Here is a 23,944-nt window from a genome sequence, read left to right on the forward strand (position 1 = left end):
TAGAAAACAATGGGGGAAGATCAGCTGCTCCCCCGGAGACGGCACAAGGGTGCAGGTATGCTCCCAGGACTATTCATTTATGATTTGCTTCTGCGATAAAAGAAATTAGATCTCTGGCTGCCATATCCTGGGCTTTTCAGAGCTGATTGCAAAACAGAATTCTGTACAGAATAGATGAAGGGAAATGGGACCCTCGAGTCTCTTGTTGAAATGAGATCTCACACATAAACACGCATGGAGAGAATTCTGCCGGGTGAAACGGCTACTCCTCCTGCCTATTATCCTCATCTAACAATTTCCAACCAACTCTTTAAGGAACTGCAAGGGATTTGGGATTGAATCAAATGAAGCTCCAAAACACCACATTAATTCTGTGCTATCACTTGGCAATTCCATCACAGAATCTCAGATAAGAGTGGCTGGGATAGTCCCAGAAGAGAATATTTAAACCATCAATAATTTAAAATATTTATAATTTATCAAATCAAAGTAAAACCCTAACTCTTTCCAGGGAAGACAAAACCCTTGCTGATCTGGCCCCTTCCTCCCTTCTGAGGTCCTCTCCTCCCATGGACCTTCTTCCTCCCCTGCACCCTCCCCTCTCACTTTCTGTCTCTGGATGGTGCCAAGTGCATTCCCACCCCAGGGCCTTTGCACCTGCTGGCCCTCTGACGGGGATGATTTTTCTCCCAGACTTGGCATGGCTCTCTACCTCATTTCCTTAGTTCTCTTCATGAGTCTTATCACCTCAGAGAAAACTTCCCTCACTCCCCAATCTAAAAGAGTCCCTTTTGTCTATCCCATAAAAACGTGAGCTCCGTGAATACAGGGACTCATCTGCGCCATGGGCTGCTCTCTCCCCAGCATGCCCAGGACACAGGACACATGGCAGGACTTTAAAATGAATGCTGAAAGAGGGAAACACAGATTGATTGATTGATATTTGGGAAGCAGCGTGTGCTAGGGAGGATGTGAATCGCTCATTTGGTCACGACGTTAGCTCGCTGCTGATTTATTTTTAGGAAGGACTCGTGGAATGGTGTCACCTCAAGAATTATTTGACGGGAAGAAGAAGGAATTTAATTAGCTAGAACAAAGAGGACGATGAAGCCATGCTCCGTGAATCAACTTTAAAAAACATCAGAGGTCGAGCGAGACACAAATGGGCTTTTCATACATGCACAGAAAAACAGATCGCAGGGCTTCACACGAAGGCAGTTCTGGAAGCCCCAGCCGCTGCTGCACTGCCAGGGGGGGGCACCTCGCGGAGGCCAGAGAGGCCCTGTGGCCTCTGCTGTCATCGCGCGGGCTCATCCTGGGAGAGCAGGGGCCACCCAGAAAGAGGCACCAAGCAGAGCAGGACCAACGCCCGCCCTCCCAGTAAAGGCCACCCACCGTCCACCGCGTGGACCAAAAGAGCACTGTTGTGTGGCAGTTCCTTGTCCTCCCAAGAGCCGGCGCCGGCCTCCCTGTTCAGAAATGGAAGGGCAGAGGCAGAGAAGGGCCCACCACAGCCAGGATGAGGCCCCATCCTCTGACGTCCATATTTGATACCAAATTATTATTATCGCGCAAAGAATTTCCTATGCAGAAAGCAGAAGGCAAGGGTTATATTTATGGAGATGAAAACACAGAGGCCTTAAATGTGGGTGAATTAAAACCACCTCAAATGCTCTCTTAGAACAAAGGCGGACGAGGAGAATGCTCAGCGGATCCTGGCCGCGGCCTTCCTGAGTGCCAGGGAGGGTGCCAGGCCTGGGGGCCATCGGGTCCGCCCCAGAGCCTTCCTGTCCAATAACCTAGTTCAGCACTGAGAACGGCAAGTGCCCCCTGCCAAGCACTGAAGGCAGTGCGTTGAGCAGGGTACGTCCCTGGCTTAGGTTCGTCCTCCAGCCTCTCAGGCATTTATCAGCCATAATTTTGTACTTGAGGCTTGGCAAGGACTTTTACTCGGAATAAAAGTCAAAGTTTTCACAAAGTCTTACTGGTCCTATGTGATCCACCCAACCCCTGGCTCTTGAGCCTCCTCTCCTACTTCTGTCCCCCCACTGTTTCCCCAAGTCCCCAGGCACTCGCCTGCCTCAGGGCCCTTGCACCTACTCAACCTGCAGCACTCTTACTGCTCACGGCTGCCTTGAGCCTCCTTCAAGTCTTTGCTCCAATGCCACCTCTGACAAGGGTGTCCCCAAGCAACCTATGTGACGGTGCAGTCTCCAACCCTGTCGCTGTTGACTCTTCTCTCTTTGGTTTATTTTTTCTAAAACATCTGTCATTTAACCTATTGCTTTAGAGAAAAAAAAAAAAAAAACTAATATACTTTCTCTCTTCCACCCCTGGAACGCAGCCTGGAGAGAGCAGATTCCTTCTCCTCTGTCTTGTCTACCTGAGGGTCTCCGGCGCCCGCTCCAGGCACGGGGAGGCTGCTGAACACACGCTGCGTGAGCCCAGGAGGTGCGCTGCTGCGTCGAACCAGCCGGGCTCTCCAAAATCCAGTCCCAGGTCTTGAGAACATAAGCCAAAGGGAGCCGTCAATGTCCCCACTGCAGCGTTTCCAAGTGACTTCAAATCTGAGCGGGGAGTCTGTCGCCTGGAGGGGAAGGCAGCCAGCGCGGCAGCAGCCCTCGCCTCGAGGAGGGCAGGGCTGCCGCTCCACCACCCACGCCGCCCCTCTGTCCTGAGACGCGGCGTGGGCACCATCGCAGCAGGCGCAGGTGCTTGCAGGCAGAGCCGGGTGGCCCAGGACAGTCCCCATGGCAACGCCCAGTCTCCCATATCCAGACGTCAGCCCCACAGGACAGGGGATGGAGCGCTGGACAGGCGGCGTGAGAGTCGACAACGCCACGAGGTCTGTGCCTGGGCCATGGAGATGACAGGAAAGTACATTCACAGGGGACAGAGAGGGACGGGAAGGCCAGCGCTGCACCCCAGGAAGCACAGAAGACGAAGCCAAGAGTTAACCGCCAAATGTGCAGGTCTCTGAAAGGACTTGGAGCAGCGGATGATGTGGTAGAAGACACACACACACACACACACGCACACACACACGCGCACACATGCACACGTGCACACACGCACACACACAAACACGCACGCACACAAACACATGCACACATGAACACACATGCAAACACACATGCACACACACAAGCACACAAGCACACACATGCAAGCACACGCACACACATGCACACGCGCATGCACACAAACACACATGCAAACACACATGCACTCACACACAAGCACACATGCACACAAGCACACACATGCAAGCACACACGCACACACGCACACACATGAACACATGCACACATGCACATACATGCACACAAACACATGCACACACGAACACATGCACACATGAACACACATGCAAAAACACATGCACACACACAAGCACACATGCACACAAACACATGCAAGCACACACGCACACATGTACACATGCACACACACATAAGCACACACGCACACATGCATTCATGCACACACAAACACATGCACATACGAACACACATACAAACACGCACGCACATGCACACACCTCAGGCTGCAAAGCAGGGGATTAAAGCATCATGGGGGCATCGATTCCTTTTTTGAAATCGTCATTTCATCTCACGCAGCTTCCTTGACTGAGTGAGTTGTGTCACTAACAAGGGTAACTATCTGCCACCAATCTCTCAGACTTCAGACTAGTTTCATTTAAAAATTTGTCTGTTTTACTTCACAGTGGCAAATATAAGACAAAATGTGAGATTAAACTTTAAGCAAAACCCTGGCACCCTGAGCATTTGCCGGAAGTGCTGGTCTGAGCACACAGTGTCTTTTTAAGTAGTATTTTATCTCATGGTGAAAAAGTCCTGTTGTAGAGGTCACTGCTCTCGAATCCCATTAAGTCTGAACTAGAAGCAGGTAATAACCAAACTGCCAAAATGTGTAATGAGGCAAAATATCATAATTAATAGACCTGACTTTGGGAATACTCAAAAACTAACAGGTGAGGTTTTAGAGCTGTAATTTCTAGTTTCTAATGATGGGTGGAAATGATTAAGCTTCTGTAATACCAGCTATAATAAGGAGTAAGGAGAAAGCGAACGGGTTAATGGTTTTCTGCTTACAGGTGACCAACAGGCTCATTTATTAAATGCTGTATGTTTGCTGCATCAGATTAATTTTCTATGTAAGCCAAATTTTTTTCACATCATAGAACTAACCCAAAGTTGTTCTCTTCACGATCGTCTTCGACTTTTTAACTGTGTCAAATAATTTACACTACCTCCAAGAGCACACACAAGGGGGCCAGGCCCAGAGTGAGGGGGAGCCCAGGCCTGAGCAAAGGTGCCTGCCAGCCTGGAGCTGGTGGCTCCAGGACAGTCACAGTGTGACACTGTAGCCGTGGCCTGTTTTCTGGCCTTAAACTGTCTGCTACCCATGCTTCTGGCAATAACCACGTCCCCTGCAGCTTACAAACAGAAGCACGAAAGGTCAGAATTAAAAGAGATATTTAAAAGGTCCACTTACAGCCGTTAGATGTAATAAGTGGAAGTTAAAGGCTTCTTCAGAGTGTGACCGTGTGCGCCTATGCTACCTGGGTGGGCCTGGTGGATGGCGCCTGCGACTCCCTTCCCAGGGGCCCTTGCAGGACACGTTAAAGAACTGGCCACCTTTCCTGCTTGCTGCCCATCTCGTACTTGGCAGAAAACGCAACACGCTGACCAGGAGTTCAGGCGACACTCATCAAGCACGTGTGATGTGAGGGCCAGGGTGCCCAGGAGGGGGACCAGGAGGAGGACCGGAGCTGGTGCACACACGCTCACTTGGGTGGCTCTGTCGCCTGCACACCGGCTTCTGTGCACGCCCAGCCCGCCTCTACATGAGACTAGACCAGCTTCAAAGTTCTCCGCTGAGACGGAGGAGTGGCACGAGAAGATGCACACAGGTCTCCCAGCCAGTCTCTTTTAGAATGACAGTAGTAGCTTCCAAAAAAATCAGCAGCAATGGGCGCTCCGGGGAGAAGAGGCAGTCGGGAGTTTGATGGAAAAGAGAGCTGGCGGGGCAGCCAGCGTCCTGGCCACAGCCCTGTTCTGCACAGGGCGAGGCGACGTGGGCCACACTGCTCACCTGCTCCAGACAACGGCCCCATGCAGTCAGAGAGGGGCTGGGCTGGGGCGGGACCGGGGTTCTGTGCACAGCCACTCAGCTTTCATTTCATTCTTGTTCCAAAGGCCCAGAGAAGAACCGAGCAGACCAGAGTCCACCCACCCTCACTTACGCCCGCGCTCGGTGGGCAGTCATCCTGGGAAGTGGGGCACCTCGGAGGAAACCCAACCCAACGCAGCCAGGAGACCCTCCAGCTCTAGGGGAGCATGTGACGTGACTGCCACCATTGTGACTGCCACCATTTGCATATTGATATGGTTTGGACTGGGTATGAGGTGTCCCCAAAAGCTCGCCTATGAGAGAGGGCAAGAAGGTTTAAAGGAGAAATGACTGGGCTGTGAGAGTCTTAACCCACCCAGTGATTGAATCCCCGGAGAGGGATTAGCTGAGTGGTAAGGCGTGGTGGGGTGTGGCTGGAGGAGGTGGGAGTGGGGGCCTGGCTTTGGGTGTATATTCTGCATCTCAAGAGTGGGGATTTTCTCCCTGCTTCCTGATCACCATGATGTGAGCTGCTTCCCTCCGCCACACTCTCCCGCGTGAGCCCCAAGGAATGGAGCCGGCCTTCTATGGACTAAGACCTCTGAAACCGTGAGCCCTCAAATCAATTTTCCCCCCCTAAACTTGTTCTGCTCAGATCCTTCAGTCCCAGCAGCGAAACAGCTGACTAAAACACATAGGATTTGTCTCCCAGGTTCATGTGCTGGAGGCGACGTCCAGGGTAGTGATGTCGAGGTGGTGGGACCTTTAAGAGGTGGGGCGGAGTGGGAGTGCTGCCCTCAGAAGCAACTGATGTGATGGTCAAGGATCCCAGCTGCTCCCTGGCTACCTATCTCACCATGTGACTTCTCCCTCTTATAGGTGCAACCAGTGATGTCATCTGCCATGGTGTGACCCAGCCAAAGGGGCGCTCACCAGAGGCTGAATCAATGGGGCTACTGATCTCAGATGTGGAGCCTCCAAACCTATAAGCTCAATAAACCTCTTCTATATAAACACTCGGCCTCAGGCATTTCATCATAGTAACAGAAAACAGGCCAATACTAGTACTGCCCTGATCACTGAGGGGACACAGGAGTTATGAGTAAGAAGGACATAACTGAAGAGGAATTTGTATGTGGTGTTAGTAATAAGCAGAATGGACTTATTTTGTAATTTAAGCAGCAGGATCAATCAAAGAACTTTAAATAAGTATTTTGATGTGATATTAGTATTCTAGGAAGAGAAAATGTCAATTAAACAAAGAACAAAACAAAAGGCTTAAAGCAGGGTTTCTCAACCTTGGCACTACTGACACTTTGTCATGGGAAGCCACCTGCACATGCCGGATGTTTAGTAGCCTTTTACTAGATGCCAGTAGAATCTCTCCCTGAGACATTGCCAGTGTCCCCTGGGCACATATTATCCCCAGTTGAGACCACCACTTTAAAGACATTGATGTATTTCATTCCAATAGTAACTTTAAAATCCACATGACTCCATAACATAAAGTTAAAAGCAACCATATGGTAAAGATATGTACACCCAGTACCAAGGTCTAAATCCCTTATTACACGAGGAATTCCAGAGATCAGGAGGAGGTTTTAAATGCCTCAGTAAAAAAAAAAAAAAAAAAAAAAAAAAAAAAAAAAACAGAAATCAACCAGCAATATGCAGAATGATTTTGACAGAATCATGCTATTTTATTTCATGTTAAATACAAAGCATAATGTTGTGTGTTTATTTGTATCTATGTGAAAGGAAAGGAGGAGGAAGGAAAGAAAAGGAGAAAGGAAAGCAAAATGGATCACTGTTTTAGTAATTAGTCTGAGTAACAGAATCAATTGAGGAACTTTTTAAACTGCAGATTCCCCAGCTCCAAGCTGTTAATCAGAAACTCAGACTAGAAGCCTGTATCTTTCAACATTCCTCAGATGATTCTGATGCACCTGGTCCAAAAAACAAAATTTAGAAATTGTTGTTATAAACCAAGGGCTGAAAAACTACACCCATGGGCCAAATCCAGTCTGTTGTGGTAAATAAAGGTTTACTAGACTTAACCTTGGCCACCTGTCTGTGCCTGACGCTGGCACATGGCACCAGCACTTGAGCGGTTCCAAGAGACTATCTGGCCACAAACCCTAGGTGACAGTTATTGCTTGGCCCTGGCCCTTTAGTTCACCATCCCCTGATCAGGTGGCATGGACTTGGAGATCAATATGTAAGAAAGAAAACAGGTAAGTGGGCTCACCTGGAAGACTTCGAAGAAGGACATCATCTTGAGCAGGGCAAGATAAATTTGATAACAAGAACGTCTATTTTTCTCTCCCTACCAACTCCCTTATTGGGCTGGCATGCACCAAATGATTAAATAACAGAAGGAACTTTTGCAGTACAATTTATTCTTCTAATCATCGTTACGTGCAAGAATGTGGCATGAATGTGACAAGAATGAATCTTGTCACTAAGAAAGGAATACTCCTCTACCACAAAGCAAGACCACACGAAGGTTCATATCCCCATCATTCCTTCCACGGAGGCAATGTGGGTCCTCCCGCTACCTTCCCACCATCAACTGCACCAAATGCACGTGAGTGATGGGCAGCCCAGTGCCCAGGCTAAACACAGAAATAGGTGAAATCCCGGAGGAGGGTGGGAAGGGAAGGGCCCAGAGTCCAAGGGGCCTGGACCAGCAGGAAAATGTCCATCCGCATCCACCAACTGGGAGAGAGCACAACAAGGTGACTTCCAAGCTTAGCGTGTAGAGTTACTGGAAACTGAGAATGAGCAAGAGCTACCCTGAGAGCCATGATGCTGGAGAGAGCCTGGGCATGACCTTGGACAGGGCCAGGAACCTGCCTGGGGCTCAGCGTCCTCACTTTAAAAAAGGATGGATGGAACCAGAGAGCTGGAATGTCCTTGGATTTCCTAGCATTGTGTTTCTGCGTTGGATGGAAATAGTAATCACACCGGTTATAAGTGTCATCTTGGAGCTAAAAGGGAAACGAACAATGTTGAGGTCCAACTTTCACAGTATTTTGGTCTTAAAAAGGAATTTTTCCCACTTTCTTCAATAAAGATCTCAACTACATTCCACACCAACTGCTTCCTCGCTGGGAGTAAAGATATGAAAAAGCAAATCACTGGGTTCTCATGCCAGGAGTGCACCCAGCCAAGAACTGCAGCCCAAGAACTTCTTACCAGATCCAAACAATAAAAATTCTCACTCACTTCACTGAACCAGAACTATATATTTTACCGAAATACACATTCCTGTGTCTTGATATTTTTTTTATTTCTGGGTTAGGTGCTGTTTATCTACTCAAAAAAATTATTCAAAGACCGACCTGGGCAGTCGATATTTGAGTCAACTCTCTTGAAACCAGACTATCCTGATTTGGGCATGTGTATTGAGTCACTTTTGTAGGAAACTGCAAGCACATTCCAACTTGTGACTTTGAAATAAATGCGTTAAAAATAAACTCTTAGGTGTCTAATTGTTTCCCACTTTCTCAAGGTGTCTCTAAAACATGCTGCATTTTGAAATCATCTTGAACTCGCAGTTTGTTGCTTTAGCCTGGTTAACAGCACAGTCAGCCGGCATCCTGAAGAATCTAAGCCCCTCTCAGTTGTAGATGTTTCAAGAATTGAATGCATTTTTCTTCAAGAACCGGCATGCCGTCTGTCCCTGTGTTTCCATATTTAACTCTGTGCTCACTACCCTCACTAGCACTAGCCAGGCACTTCAACCTCAAATGACTTCTCCTCCTTCTCCTTGTTATTCAAAGACCAGTTTCTGGAATCAGGACTTTGCAAAACAATTCTAGTGCATTTATTTTGGTTTCCTATCTTATGGAAGTCACTCACGCCCTGCGGCCAACTCTTTTTACAAAATAACAATGGGAAAGGAGCCTGCAGGCGCCCTGAGAATTAAACTCCATGAAGACTGCATGATCATCTCAACTGGTGGAGAAAAAACCTCTGATTAAATTCCCAGAGAGAAGGGACCCCAAATATTTAAGTGCTCTAATTCTTTTATTCTTAATAGGTATAAATAACAAGTGGCTCTAAAATAGGGTAGCAGAACTGGCAAACCATGCACACAGGAAGCGCTCAATAGACATGGACTGTCGACACAAAGAGACGGCACTCTTGCTTTGAACTGTCCACCTACAGCATTGACCACCAGGTAGTGTTCTTCCACATTTGCTGTGCTCAGCAGCCCAGAAAGCTTAATAGTTGTTAGGGAGGTCTACGGTGTCTGTGAAACCAGGAGCAAGAGCACACAGTGGGGTCCCCTTATTTTGGAAAGGCTTTTGATTTAAGCTATACAGGGCCAGGTGTGCTTGTGGACCTGGCTGACCTTCTGATTATTTTGAGGTGTGCTTTTCTCTCTGCAAAATTACCCCTGCTCTCTTTTCAGTTTTTTTAACCTTAAGTGGAAGCAATTGCTCTCGTTTGAATACCCATCTGCTCCCAGGGGTAGGGCAAAATCAGTGACTCTATAGATAAATCTAAAGTTGGAACAGTGGCAAATATTGCCCAGCCTCATTCACCTGGAGATGAGCCTTCCATAGACAGCAGGCTTCCTGTGGGCAACCTCACTGAGAAAAAACTAAAAAGGAAAGAAAGAAAATTCAAGGCATCAAAAAAGCAAGCCCTGGGTCTCCAGGAGCTCTTGCTTTTAAATCAACAAGTGCCAAGGACTCATGCTCCGTCAGTCTTCTCCCTGCATGCAGGAAAGTTCTCTAGCCAGTGACATCTACTGAAAGGCTAGCTTTTTTTCTTTCCATGAAGAAGCAAAAAAATAATAATAATAAAAATAAAAACCTTTATAGTTTGAAAGACAGAAGAAACAAAAGAAAAATAGTAAAGGAATATTAAAAAAAAAAAAAAACAGATCTGGAAGTGGAAGAGTTCGTTCTCAAAAGTCCTACGAACTAGAAACTGTGAAAGAAGGAAACGAAAGATGGTCAGCAACAGACAGGAGCCTGCAGCCCAGCAGTTAGGGCAGAGTGGGAGGATGGGGGTGGAATCGCAAGTCACCCTGACCTTGCAGCCCTGTGGACACAGGACAGCCCTACAGAGCTGTCCTTCCATCCATTGTCTTACAGGACACAGAGGGGTCACCTCCACCATGGCCAGCTGACTCTTACATCACCAGAGAGCTGGCACCTGTAATTATGTCTGCAGAAGCAGCATAATGGGGTGCTGTAGCTTCAGAGACCCTCTACGATACTGATCATCCAAATTATCTCTTTAAAAAATGCAAATATTTAGCATTTCCAATTAAGGCATGAAATTAGAAGGCTAGAAAAGCCCACGGGGGAAATTGTCAGTAAAAGCATAACCATAAAGAATTAAGAGCTTTTCAGCAAACTAATTTTTGAGCACAGAGCATCTTCCGAATTGTTTTAAGATGGTTGATGAAACCAATCTCATTTACTAACACTTGCCAACTGGGACTATGAGAAATGTTAGTGTATAAAAATTACAGACCTCATGACCTACCTTGCATATGCAAATGCTGCAGGCCCTCAGAAAAGAAATATTTTAGTGAGGGAAAATTTCACTATTCAGGACGTTTTTATGGGTGCATATTAATTATACAGAATGGGGGGTTTCACTGTGGCATGTTCATGCGTACATAAAAACTTGATCAATATCACTCCCCAGCAATGAACAGATGGTCAGACCCTTCTACAGCTAAAAATATATTTTAAAAATTAGATAAAATAAAAAATGCTTCAATTCAGAGGTGAGTTTTGAAGGGGGGGTGGGAGAGAAAGAGAATATTCAAGTTCCAAAAGTGACAAGAGAATCCACACCATAAAAGTATAGCAGAAGACATTGCCTGGCCACAGAGATTAGGGACCTGGAAAGAAGACCTAAGGACTGGTGCCTTGGGTCCTGGAAATCACCTGAGAGTGGGAGTGTGACCTGGAGCACAGGGGAAGGGAGCAGCTGACCTGAGACCACACATAAAGCCAGCAGGCCTCTGTGTCTAGAAAAGAGAGAAGAAGAAGAACTAGATAAAGTCACGAGTGGAAAAACTGATCTCTCTCCAGGATCTTTGGATGAAAAAAGTTGCCCAGGAGCAATCAAAGACTCCCATATCAGTGTCCTATGTGGAAAACAATACCCCTCGATGTGACCATCAAAAGCCAAGAAATTAACATTAGAAACTTGTCCAGGATTGGTAGAGTGAGGGAGTATCCCTTCACAGCACAGAGCATGGGAGACACACACAGATGCTTATCGTATGACTTCACAATAGAATACTATGAGCTGCCAGGCATGGTGGCGCACGCCTGTAATCCCAGTGGCTCAGGAGGCTGAGGCAGGAGGATCGAGAACTCAAAGCCAGCCTCAGCAACTTAGAAGGCCCTACGGAATTTAGCAGGACTCTGTCTCTAAATAAAATATAAAAAGAGCTGGGGATATAGCTCAGCAGTTAAGTGCCCCTGGGTTCAATCCCTAGTACCAAAACAAACAAACAATATGAGCCACGTGAGGGAAAACTGCAAACTGCACAGTGTGCAGACTTATGGGTAAAGGGTCAACAAAACCCTGTCTCCTGCTGCACAAATGTCCACCTTGAGATAAAACACAGGACTTAAAATCAATCTGAAACCTGTGTTTCCACACTGTACTCCTTTAACCGACCTGATTAACTGTCCTGATACCTGTAGTAAGAGGGCTCCTAACAGAAGATTAAAGCTAATAATAGCCAAGGGTTCCAAAGGCTTGCATGGTGCCTGGCACAGCTCTCAGTGTCTTCCCGGTACTGACCCATTTAATCTTCGCTAGAACCCTATAAGGCAGGAGCGTTCATCTGCATATCATCTCTGAGGCCCAGAGACTGAGACACTGGTCATGCTCCCACTGCTAGGAACAGGATGAGAATCCTAATCTAAGCAAAACAATGCCATTTCAATCAAAGGGGCACATTCCATCTTTTTTTCTAATACATCAAATCAATCTAAAACTTACAAGGAAGGTGAAAAGACCAAGTATTTTCAAAATAATATTGGAAAAGACTTGTTTTTTATATATCTGTAATAATTGTAACTTGTGATCCTGACAACGGGGTAGATAAATTGGACAATGTCAGAAGACAGAGCACAGAGATTTACCATATAAAGAAATTTAGACAGAACAGGGAAGGCATTAAAAATTAGTGTAGGAAAGATATTCTTTTTAGTAAGTGAAATTTGCATAATGGATGATCCTTGTGGCAACATAAATATCTAGTTCATTCCTTGCATGCACACATATCTGCTATTAATTCCACATGCATTTTGTGTCAAAATGTTAAAAATACAACCTCAAAACTTTTAAATCAGGGGAAGGAAAACTACAGCTTACTAGCCAAATCTGCTCATGACCTGGTTTTATAAATAAAGTTTTATTAGAACACTCAATAATTTATTCAGTGCCTACATCTGCTTTCCCAGTTATTATAGTTGTAGATAGATAGGATAGACAGATAGTAAAACAGGCAGGCAGGGCAATGGCCAATAAAGAAAGCCTTCTCTAAATGTAAAGGCCACACCATGAGATTAAGCTATAGAAACATTCCAAACCTTCCAGAGTTCTTTGTCCCAGATAGGAGCTGGAGTGGTGGACTGCATGGGGGTTAAAGGGGAGCAGCCACGGCCCCTTCTCCCTCCCAGAAGTCTGTGCTACTCATTTTTAAATAAAACCTGCTTTCTATGCTTGCCAGGTGAGCTTCTCTAATGTTCAGACTTTGACATTTAAAAAAGTAGAACTCATCATGATAACCTGTGGCATCAGTACCTTACGTGTGTAGACATGTTTAGACGCACTAATACTTATCACTGTGTGACAGCTGCCCACTGTGTTCAGGACAGTAACGGGCTGCACAGGTTTAGAGCTTACAGACTGCTCCACGTAGCCTGGGCTTGTAACAGGCAATGCCATCTACACCCTAAGATGTTCGCACAATGACGAAATCGCCAGACACATCCCCATTGTTAAGGGATGCATAACTGCGCACAGTCTCTGGTCCTTGGTACCTAATTTTCTGATTCTGGTTTTAGATAAAATACAGGAGAATAGTTTTATGACATCAAGATCGGAAAGAATATCTCAAATAAAACTCACAAAACAAAAGGTAAATATATTAAGCTGCATGAAAATTTAAATGAATGAGCTAGAACTACGTGTGAAAACTGCGAACTGCAGAAGCATTGTGGCAAGAGGGAAAAGCGAGGTGAGGAAGGACTGTGCATCTGTACCTGCTCTAAAAATAGAAAACACAGGCAGAAAACTTAGGTGTCAACTCAGAATACCCATTGTACCTGGGCAGAGAGGATAGGAAATGGGATTTGGGGAGGAGGAGAGAGGTGCGGGGGTGGGGTGATGGGCTTCCATTGTACTGGATGTCTTATTAAAAAAAAAAAATCCAAAACCAATATGGTGGAGTGATGGTTGTTGAATCTCAGAGGCAGAGACTGATTATATCCCTCCCTCTGCTCTCCTGGATGTTTGAAATACGTAGTGGTTACAGAGCCCTTGGCCACCACAAAGCTGAAAATGTTAACTTTGTAGACAAAGTTTTCTGGCCCCCACACAAGGCCCTGCCTCTCACCCCCATGGTGCTGGTAAAGGGGCATGAGGACAAACACTCAAACATGTCAACACTGTCACACATTGTGCCTTACGTGCATCAGCTAGTGCTAGAAAGGCAAGGGCCATTTCCTTGCTTGGATAACACAGTCTATAAGAAGGGCTAAGTAATCATGGAGCTCCCTCAGTGAGGCCAGAGTAATGTCTGGAAATACTTTTACTACCTTCTTCCCCAGAATTATGTCACTGATTCAACTCATTGGTTAGAAATGTTCAGGATGTGAATTTTATCATGCAAAAAAATTCATAAGAAAAATCAATCCACCCTGCCAAAAAAAAAAAACCCTATAATACAACTTGAAATAACTGCATGATTTTTATAGATGAATCTTTCAGTGTTGTTTGTGCCTCCAGTTCAAAGTGAATATGAAAACTGCCTTGAGACCATTTGTTTCAATGATGGAAAATTCTCAGACTCTGGAACAAGCCACACCCATTAACCCCAAGTTCAAGTTCTAAGAATAAACACCAAAGATGCCCTTTATCACTGAAGAATGTGAATGACCCAGAAAAGGCAGCATTCCTGGTCACTATGTCATGCTGCAGAAATCAAAAGAAACACTCTAAATAGCCTCCAGGTCAACAGACACTGAAGAGGAGAGCCATGCGTTCACTTAGAACAACTCCGTTCAGAAAGACACCTGCTCCAAGTTCAAAAGCGTAGCTGCATCCAGACAGACACGTCTGCTGTCACGCTCTCCAGAGGGGACTACCAGGATTGGCTCAGGTCCTGGGGAACAGCAGGGCATATCCACATTTGTCCCACCTGCCCAGGCTCAGAAGTGCACCCTTTCCTGACAGCTTGCTGGAAGACCACCAGCAACTCACCAGAGCAGGATGATGACCTGAGGTCTTTTCACAATGCTTGTGCACCTCAGCAATCCTGAGTATGATTTCAACATCTATCAAATGACACTAGCAACACATTTGCTGTTTATACCCACAGTTCCCAATCTGTGTGCTGAAGTGTTGCCATGGGTTATACAATTTTTACTTTTCCAAGAGAAACACAAGATATACAACTTCTGTCCAACAGCGCACAAACTATTAGCTGGAGGTCGTTCATGGTTACAACATTAGAGACCATTATAATCTTTCGGTGATGTCCTATCTTGCTGAAGCAGGGATTTTAGCAACTGCCATGATAAAAAAAAAAAAGCACATTCTCCCCATCAATGGGGACAGGAAATGCGGTGATCAACTGAGAAGCTGTTCAGTGCTCCATGGACACACCTCCCTTCAGCATGAAATTAAGGCTACTAATTGAAAAAAGTTATCTTTTTTTCTTGCAATCTACTTGTATTTTCCTTTCAGCTACAAAGTTGTTCGGACCTAAGTTGTTGGATGTAACTATTGAATAAACAGAATCATTAACAACTTTCTGCATGAGGCACATGAAGACCACTGTGACCCAAAAAAGTGAGGGAACCTCTGGCTTAGGTCAAAATGGTTCTTGTGAGGCAATACATTTCAAATTTCTCATTGGGCTGGGAGTGTCGCTCAGTGGTAGACCTCTTGCCTAGAATGGCAAGGTCCTGGGTTCTAAGCCCAGCACTGCACCAAAAAAAGATAAAATTCTTTTCTTCATAAAGTGTCTGACTTTAAAAATAACTTCCATAAAAAATTAATTTCCAAAGTTCTGCCACTTAAAATTTTAGAAATCTCAACAATCTGGAGACTCAGCTGTCCATTAGTCTTCATCCTCTAAGAGAGACGAAGCTGGAATTTCAGACCAGTGGGCGACCCAGAGGAAGTGATGAAATCAAGCGAGTTGGCAATGCCCACCATTGATACAGCCTGAGAATATCCTCACCACCTCTCTGAAGTTCCACCCCCACCTACCCCATGCCAGGTGTTACATCTATGGAGAAGAGAACCGAGGTCCTAAGAGGGTACGGGAGTGTTTAGGTTCTGCTCACGACAGAGTAGAAGTCAGACCAGTCCCCTGAGCCCTTCACCAGCTCTGCCCTGAGACAGCCTCACAGCAAACCACCAATAATATGGTGGAAGTTACTCAGTCTACACAACCACTCGGCTTGGCCCCTTGAAGGCCTCTTCTTTAACACATGGGTAAGGAGGATAAAGCCTGCTGTGGTTTGAATGTGTCCCCAGAGTTCACGTGTTAGAAATAGTCCCCAGTGTACACTTGTGATGGGCTGACAGATCTGACTCCATGAGAATGTCATAGGCCAGACTCTAAGGGAAATGACTAAACAGACTCCATTTTGCTCTGGGACTCCATGTTATGTAGGAAATAAGCTTCTCCCGTGGGAACACCCCGCCTCTGTGCCCATCATCAGTTACTTGGTGTGACATGTTTAATAATATACAATGGTAACTCCTATGTAGTAAAGAATTGCTCTCTTTTGATTCCTATCGCTCCTGAACAATGTACCATGTGAACAGTGATTGTGTGGATGTTAGTAACCATTCTTTAGTTTGTACCTATGTAAGGTACAAAATGACCCACTTCCCCCTCTGTCGATGATCTCATGATGTTAATGTGTAATTTCGAATCATAGCAACAGACACTTATGATTGATGTGATATTTGGTATAAGAACCCCTACAACCCTGTGGTCGGGGCTGTTCTCCCAATAGCCATTTTTGGGGGCATTGTGTGAGACAGTCAGCCGGCCAGCTTAATAAAGACTCTCAAATTTGGACTTCTCAGTGGTGATCGCTCTGTTCTTAAGTTGCGCCCCATATGGATGCAACTTAAGATGCAACAGTGTTAAGGGATGGGACTTTTAGGAGGTGATCAGGCCGTGAGGGCCCTTTCCTCGAGGATGGAGTAATGCCACTGTTGGAGGGTGGGCTCTGGCAGATGTGAGGTCCTGGTAAAAGAATGCCTTCAGCCCTTCCCCCTCTCACACACATGGTCTTTTGGCCTTCTGCCCTCCACCATGCAGCAAGAAGGCTTGCCAGCACCTTGATGGTGGACTTCCTGGCCACTAGACCCCTGAGCGGTAGATCTCTGCTGCTTGTAGATTGCCCTATCTAAGGTATTCAGTATGGTAGCACCAAAGGGACCAAGACAAAGCCTTTGCATCGGTAGCCTGCCGCTCTCTGATGAGCTGCCATTCTTGTGTTTTGGCAGCTGCTCAGTCACAGTGTGGACTGGTCAGGCATGTTCACTGCAAACTGAAGACAACTGCCCTCTGGAGCCCTGAACAACTAGGATCCAGCTCAGCACAGCCAGAGAGCACCTCTTAGTCCTTGCGGAGTCACAGGAACTCCTTGACCCCTTGGTTTCTCCACGTGTGCAAAGGGAACATCACTTTCTTTAAGAGACTGCTGAGGATGATCAGAGAGAACCCGGATCTCAGATGCTGCACGCCGGCTGGGGTGGCTGCCCAGATACACATCACCTGACCACACTAGGAGGACTTAAACTGTCCATGGTCGGGGGACCAGATGTTACTGGCATTTTTAATGCACTGGGGGATCCCAATGGAAGTCTATCTGCTGAAAGGGACAGGATGTCCCAGGAAGAGATCTGCATTAAAGGATGAAAGTGTGTGGTGGGCCATGGCCAGCAAGGACACCTCAGTCAAGGATGCGAAGCATGGGACAGTGCTGCACTTGGGCTGACCCAGCTGTCCATAAGGAATGTCCATTGAGAGAGCTGTCGTCCCTCTGAAGGTCGAAGCACTGAGGCCCCAGCAACCCAGCTGTGGGCCCAGAGCAGAATGCAATGCTGCAGGTACACGGTCTCTTGCCCTTTGCCAGATGGCCTGGGTTCTGTTTTGACCAATATTAGCTATAATGAGCTCTAAGCCAGTTATCTTTGGTCTTCTGTCCTTGCCTCTGGACCTTGTGAATAATTCTATGAAAGACTCTGGTCATTTATTTTCACTCTCACATCTATGCACATAAGGAAGGAGAACTGAATGAATTAATAAGAAATCTTGAAGTGTCCCAAACTATATTACTATGCGTTATAAAGAACTTAACTCCCATATTCAAATTTAGTTTAGTCCAAAAAATGTGTTTTCATATTCAAGGCAAATGCATGAGTGATTTGCTAAAATAAAACAATGGCTTAGCTCTATTTAAAATTCAATCCCATTTGTATCCTCATTAAGAAATTTGCATTGCAAAACATCTGACATGAGATATAGTTATCAGTATCTCTATTGTCTATCTCTTCAGGGAAGTTTTTCAGCAAACAGAGCTATTGCAAATCTAATTTTGCTGAATACAATATAGATTAATAGCCAGTTCATTCTATAAATATCGCTTCTAAAAACAGAAGTTTTGCTGGTAAAGAAAAGAAATAAAATCCAAACAGCATTGCCAATTATACCATGGCACTTGTAGCAGAATGGCAATCAGTGCCTGTGATTGTAAAAAGCAAAATCAAGCACTCAAGTATAAAACTGCAAAATTCACCTGAATTATAGTCACATCAAACTCAATTTACACATTCAATGTGTTAGGTAGAAAATAAAATTGGTGATGGAAATTCCCACATCCTCTGTAGCAGGCCTCTAATCTTACAAACATTATTTCTAAACCTAAAAATAACTCTAGAAGATAAGTTTCACCAGCTCCACCTGAGAGGTGAGAAACTCGCACAGGCCACAAACATACCACTAAGTGGCACCGAGAGGAATCAAACCAGTAGCTTACTGTCCTCGGCCCTTCCAGACACCTCAGGCTACCAAGTCCCTGAGTGGAGCTTGGGTTTTATTTTTTCCTACACATTGTTCACCTTCCAAGAAGGACACTGGACAACAAGTGACCCACTGAAAATCATTAGTCTCTACTGCAGCCACTTCACAACTGCTAAGTTTGAAACAACTAATTGCAGAGTTATCTAAAGGAGACTCCAGTGCAGAGGAAGCAAGTTAGCAGCAAAGTTTAAATGATTCTATGTTCAGCACTGCGAGGAATTTGAGATGTGCATCTGAAGGTAAGTATCTGGAAATTCAAGAGCCACCAGAAAAACCCATAAAACACAACTGCATGGGACGTCGGAGTGTGTCAAGCTGCTGGACTGAGAAGTCCCCTCCCCAGAGACCTGTAACCCAGAGGCTTGGTTGCAGTCTTTCTAGAGCAGAACAGGGTTGTGTCTAGGCTACAGCACAAGGCAAAGAACAGCAAGGGCTCTGGATGGCAGTTCCCTCAAACACAAAGCCAAGGGGTATCTCAGTGGTGAAGCACTTGCCTGGCAGGACCCAGGCTCAATCCCCAGCACTGGGCGGGGTGGGGACTGATTTAAAACAAAGAAGCAGCAACGAGAGAAAACTCCCACTTCACTCTGTTCATGGCTGGTTGTCAAAATCAAATGTACAGTGCAATATGATCCTGATGATTATTCTAAGTTACATTTACCTTACGTTACCCAAGATAATGTCACTTGAGGTAAGAATTTATTTACTAATATTAGCAGTAATGGGGATGACCCAAAGCTCACTCCTGAGCACTAAATAGAAATCTACCACGATGCCAAAGTCAAGAGCAGCCCAGTGAGCAGCACGCCCTCTGTCCCCACGCTGTGCTACATTTTCCAAACCGTCCAGTGCAAGAGAGGTCCCAAGGGTTTAGAATTGTTCTAGAGGACAAAGGGCAGCATTTACTCAGTGGTCATCCTTTCACTATGATACTGACAGCCAAAAAGAAAAAACAACATATTCTCTTTAAATTTGCTGCAATGCACGTAGCCACAGGAAAGAGAGTAGGGTAGGTAGGATCCAGTTAAGGATCTGATGTTATAGGATTCGGTTCCACAGGTGGACAGGGAAATCCCAACGATAACGTCAGCATGGTGTTGGTATATTTTATCCAATGTGAAAAAATGAAGGGACCCCTTTTATTGGAAAACAAGTTATGCAGATACCCCATGTTGACCTAAATTGAAATTGTTACCTAAACAGGTTTTTTTTCAATTGTATTTAAGATGACAAGATGAGTAATAGGTGAATTAATGTAATGTCATAAAGAATACTGCTTTACTGCAGTTAGCTGGCTGCTCACGAGGTGACCATGCTCCATGAAGGTCCTCTTGAGCTCGCCCACAAATGCTACTACTGTGGACCAGCATGGGGCCCACCAGCCACCATGACGGGTGATGTCTTCCCACCTCTTCTCCTTCAACCCACTTTGAAAATTTGTTCCATGGTACCATGGTGACTCTTGGCTTTTATTTGGAGAAAATACATAATTTACTTATTACTGAATTTTTCTTATTGGCCAATTCTGGGATAAACCCAAATAGGCCTTGATTCTCTGAGTGGTACTCGCTTACGCAGTGGTCACCTAGGATCTCAGGCAATGGCAGCAGGAACAGAACACAAATAGTCCAAGTCACAGGTGTCCCTGAGAAAATACCATGGACAACCACGGACAGTGTGTTCTCCCTCCTTCCTCTTTCTGTCCCAAGAAACACTGCTGTGGAAGAAGGACATTAGTCAAGGATCAAGAGAACAGTGGCAATCTGCATCCATATAAGGGAGCTCTGTCCCCTCTCTGGGTATTGCCGATACAAAGAGGGAGTGATCCAGAATCTAGCTGTCTAGGGCCCGTGGAGGGCCTGCCCTTTATAATGTTATCAATCTCTGATACCCTGGGATGGTGCTGGGCAGAAGCCTACAACAGCTGGGAGGGTCTTCCCAGCATGCCTTAGGGCACCGCGCTTACCTGGAGTGCAGCCTGGGCTGGTCTCTGGCTGAGGCCATCGGGACGATCTGGTGCAGGTTACCCCAGCCATGCTGAGACAACATGCCCAGGAAAGTCCCGATGCAGCTAATACCTGCCAGCCCAGAGCACACCTTCCCAGGGGATTGGAAAGATGAAACGTAGGAATGTCATTAGTTTGAAATTTTGAAAAATAAATTCAATAAATAAGAAATCCTTCAACCCACCTGAACTTATTCATCAAAGCTCAACAAAGAAGAACCAAGATGGAGAGAAATGGTCAATAAAAGGAAGGAAGAAAAGGAGGGAGGGAGAAACAACCCCCCTTTCTTGATTCTACAACAATAAATTTGCATTCTAGCACAGAGATTATGCCACAGTAATCGTTTCCAGTATTTAGATCCAATTTATTCAAATAATTGCAACCTAATTATATGGAGCTATTTTAAATACTGATTTACTTCCATTTAATTTAAAACCTTGTCACCTGTGACTATTATTCCAACTAAGCTTCTCACAATTTAGACAATGGGAAATTAATTATAATTTTTAAATTAGCTTTACTTAGATACAACTGCTCTTAACAACTCACGGTCCCCCCAAAACACTGTTAGAGATGGACCCATCGAACACGTTCACTGCAACCCTTGCTGCTTCTTTTCTGACATCAAAGAGTATATCTAAGTCATTTATTTCTACACATCATAAACAGACCAGAGTAAGAGAGTGTGTTGTGAGCATGAAGAGGGTCTCAGATCAGAAACCCGGTCTGCAGGCCTCAGCGCTTATTCAAGTCATGTGACTAAAATATAGGCAAGAAAAGTGGAATCACACAAAATATCTTTTATTGGCTTTTTTTAATATGGGATTCCAGACTGTGGGCTTAATACTTCTTAATTAAAGCTTTGTTATCTTCATGGAGACCTATTTCCAAAGACCCTTCACATAGTATGCATATATTTACAAATATATGTGTATTATTAAAAGAATGAATTGGCAAGAAACCAGGTGGAATTCGTGGCTTCAAGTGTGGTATACTTTAAAAAACTATATCCTTGAGCATCTTTGAAGAAAATGCAACATGAAAATGGGAATTAATAATAATTTTACTTTGGCTATTAGAAATTGGCAAGGTTGCCTCTCACGTCTAATCATGAGGGGACTCTCGTGCAATGATGGCCAAGCTGCCAGACACCCTGTCCTTGCTGACTCTGCATGTGACAAGCTAACCTGGTCCAGAAGAATAGAAACAGATTGTCAACCAGAGAAGTGACCCAGGACAGTTGCGAGTTCCAATTCTGTCCCATTTTTCCTAGCTGAAAGATACCAGGCCAAGTTTCCCATCTCTCTGAGCCTTGAAGTGTGGCCGTACCACAGGTGAACTCCTCTGGAGGTGTGGGGGTTGTAGAAGGCAGGCGTTGGGGTTCCTGGTATAGTGCCTGCCTGCTACTAAGCACTCGGAGAAGCCAGCCAAGGCTCACCTGACCATGAATTCTCAGGACACCTGGGCTCCACAGCAATGAGCTTACAGATTACTCTCTCCCGCTGTGGGTCATTCTCTGCCTGTACTGTTATTCCAAACTCACCTTTGTTTTTAAACAAGGAAAAGCCTTGAGAGATCAAGTAATTAACTATTATTAGTAGTATTATGAAATGGAGAGGAAGAGAAAAAATCTCCAGGGTGAAGCTTCTTCACACTTGAGAAAGCAGATTGATGGAGCTAATGTGGAATTCACTGGAACGTTTTTCAGAACCCAAGCCATGCGGACAGGCTCACTCTCAGTCTGTGGCTGCTACCGAACAGGATCACCTGCACCTCCAGGGCCTCAGCGGGGTCTGAGAAGGACATTGCTCCCAAGAGACACCATGATAGAGAAAAAGAGAAAAGAAATGGAACCAAAAAAGCAATTAAGGAACTGTCCACAGGGAGGGTTGAGCAGAACCAGACACCGACCTTATCATTTAATGGTTTTCACCTGTCGATTTTGGCTCCAATTACTCCCGTGTCGTTGTGAGCATCTCTCGGATCCACACTGCCTCGGAGCTGACACTGCCCTTGTCCCCACCCACTAAATGTCATCCGCTGAGCCTCGACCGTCAGCATCCCTTTCACAAAAGGCTCCTGTCGGTCACCTTGCTCTGTGTGACAACGAGAGCCACAGAGCAGGGCAGAAGCCCCCTGTGCAGTGGCAGGTGCTGGTACTTTCCAGACACATACCATTCTCGTTTGCTTTCCTACCAGATCCTGTGCAATCCTGGGAGAACCACCAACCCCTCACAATAAGGTGCCGGCCCCCTGCGAAGCGTTATAGACCAAATCGTGTCCCCCGATGTCCTAAGTTGAAGTTCCTTCCCCCAGGGCCTCAGAATGTCGCCACATTTGGAGATGAGGTCTTTAAAGAGTGGATCAAGTTAAAACTAGTCATGAGAAAGACATCGGGGGTGCAGCGACCTAGAGAAGACCAGGTAGAAACACAGCCAAGGAGAGAGGCCTTCCGACAAACCAGTCCTGCCAACACCTGCCCTCAGATGTCCAGCCGCCAGAACTACAAGAAAACAAATCGCTGTTGTTTAAGCCACCTCGCCTGTGATACTTTGATATAGTAATCCTAGAAAACTAATACTTACACTGATACATTGCTGGTGGGACTGCAAACTGGTGCAACCAATCTGGAAAGCAATACAGAGATTCCTCAAAAAACTAGGCATGGAACCACCATTTGACCCAGTTATCCCACTCCTTGGTATATACCTAAAGGATTTTAAATCAACATACTACAGTGACTCAGCCACATCAATCTTCACAACAGCTCAATTCACAACAGCTAAGCTATGAAGCCAACCTAGGTGCCTTTCAACAGATGAATGGATAAAGAAAATATGGTATATATACACAATGGAATATTACTCAGCCATAAAGAAGAATGACTTTATGACATTTGCCAGTAAATGGATGGATCTGGAGATCATCATGCTAAGTGAAATAAGCCAATCCCAAAAAAACCAAAGGTTGAATGTTTTCTCTGATATGAAAGTTAAACCACAATAAGGGAGAGGGGAAGAATAGAAGTTCTTTGGATTAGACAAAGGGGAATTAAGGGAAGGGAGGGGAATAGGAAAAGGAAAGAGTGGAATGAATCTGACATAACTTTCTTAGGTACACAGTGAATCTCACCATCATGTACATTCACAAGAAACTAATTTTAAAAACTATGGGTAAATGGCAGAAAGATCAATAGAGGGAAAGGAACAGGGGTGGGGAAAGGAAAGGAGATGGAGCAATACTAGTGTCAAAATTAGAATAAGATATATTCCATGCAGGCACAATTATATCAAAATAGATTCTACTGTCATGTGTAACTAAAAAGAACCAATAATTTAAAAAAAAAAAACTAATACAAGTATATGTGCTTCCAAAGATAAAATCCTTAGTGTTTTTACTAAGCATTTTAAAATTGCAAAAGTAATAAATAAAATAACTACATGACCATGCCCATCATCAGAAATTATTGCAATAA

The 23,944-nt window shown here is 45.2% G+C and overlaps 1 protein-coding gene across 1 annotated transcript in view; it reads right to left on the bottom strand.

The window, feature by feature from the left end:
• The window catches only part of Dner (delta/notch like EGF repeat containing), a 301,332-nt gene that overhangs the window by 183,003 nt on the left and 94,385 nt on the right, over positions 1-23,944 (bottom strand). The gene's annotated exons all lie outside the window — the stretch shown is intronic.

The sequence above is a fragment of the Sciurus carolinensis genome, chromosome 3, assembly GCF_902686445.1.
Source record: "Sciurus carolinensis chromosome 3, mSciCar1.2, whole genome shotgun sequence".
NCBI classification, from domain to species: domain Eukaryota; kingdom Metazoa; phylum Chordata; class Mammalia; order Rodentia; family Sciuridae; genus Sciurus; species Sciurus carolinensis.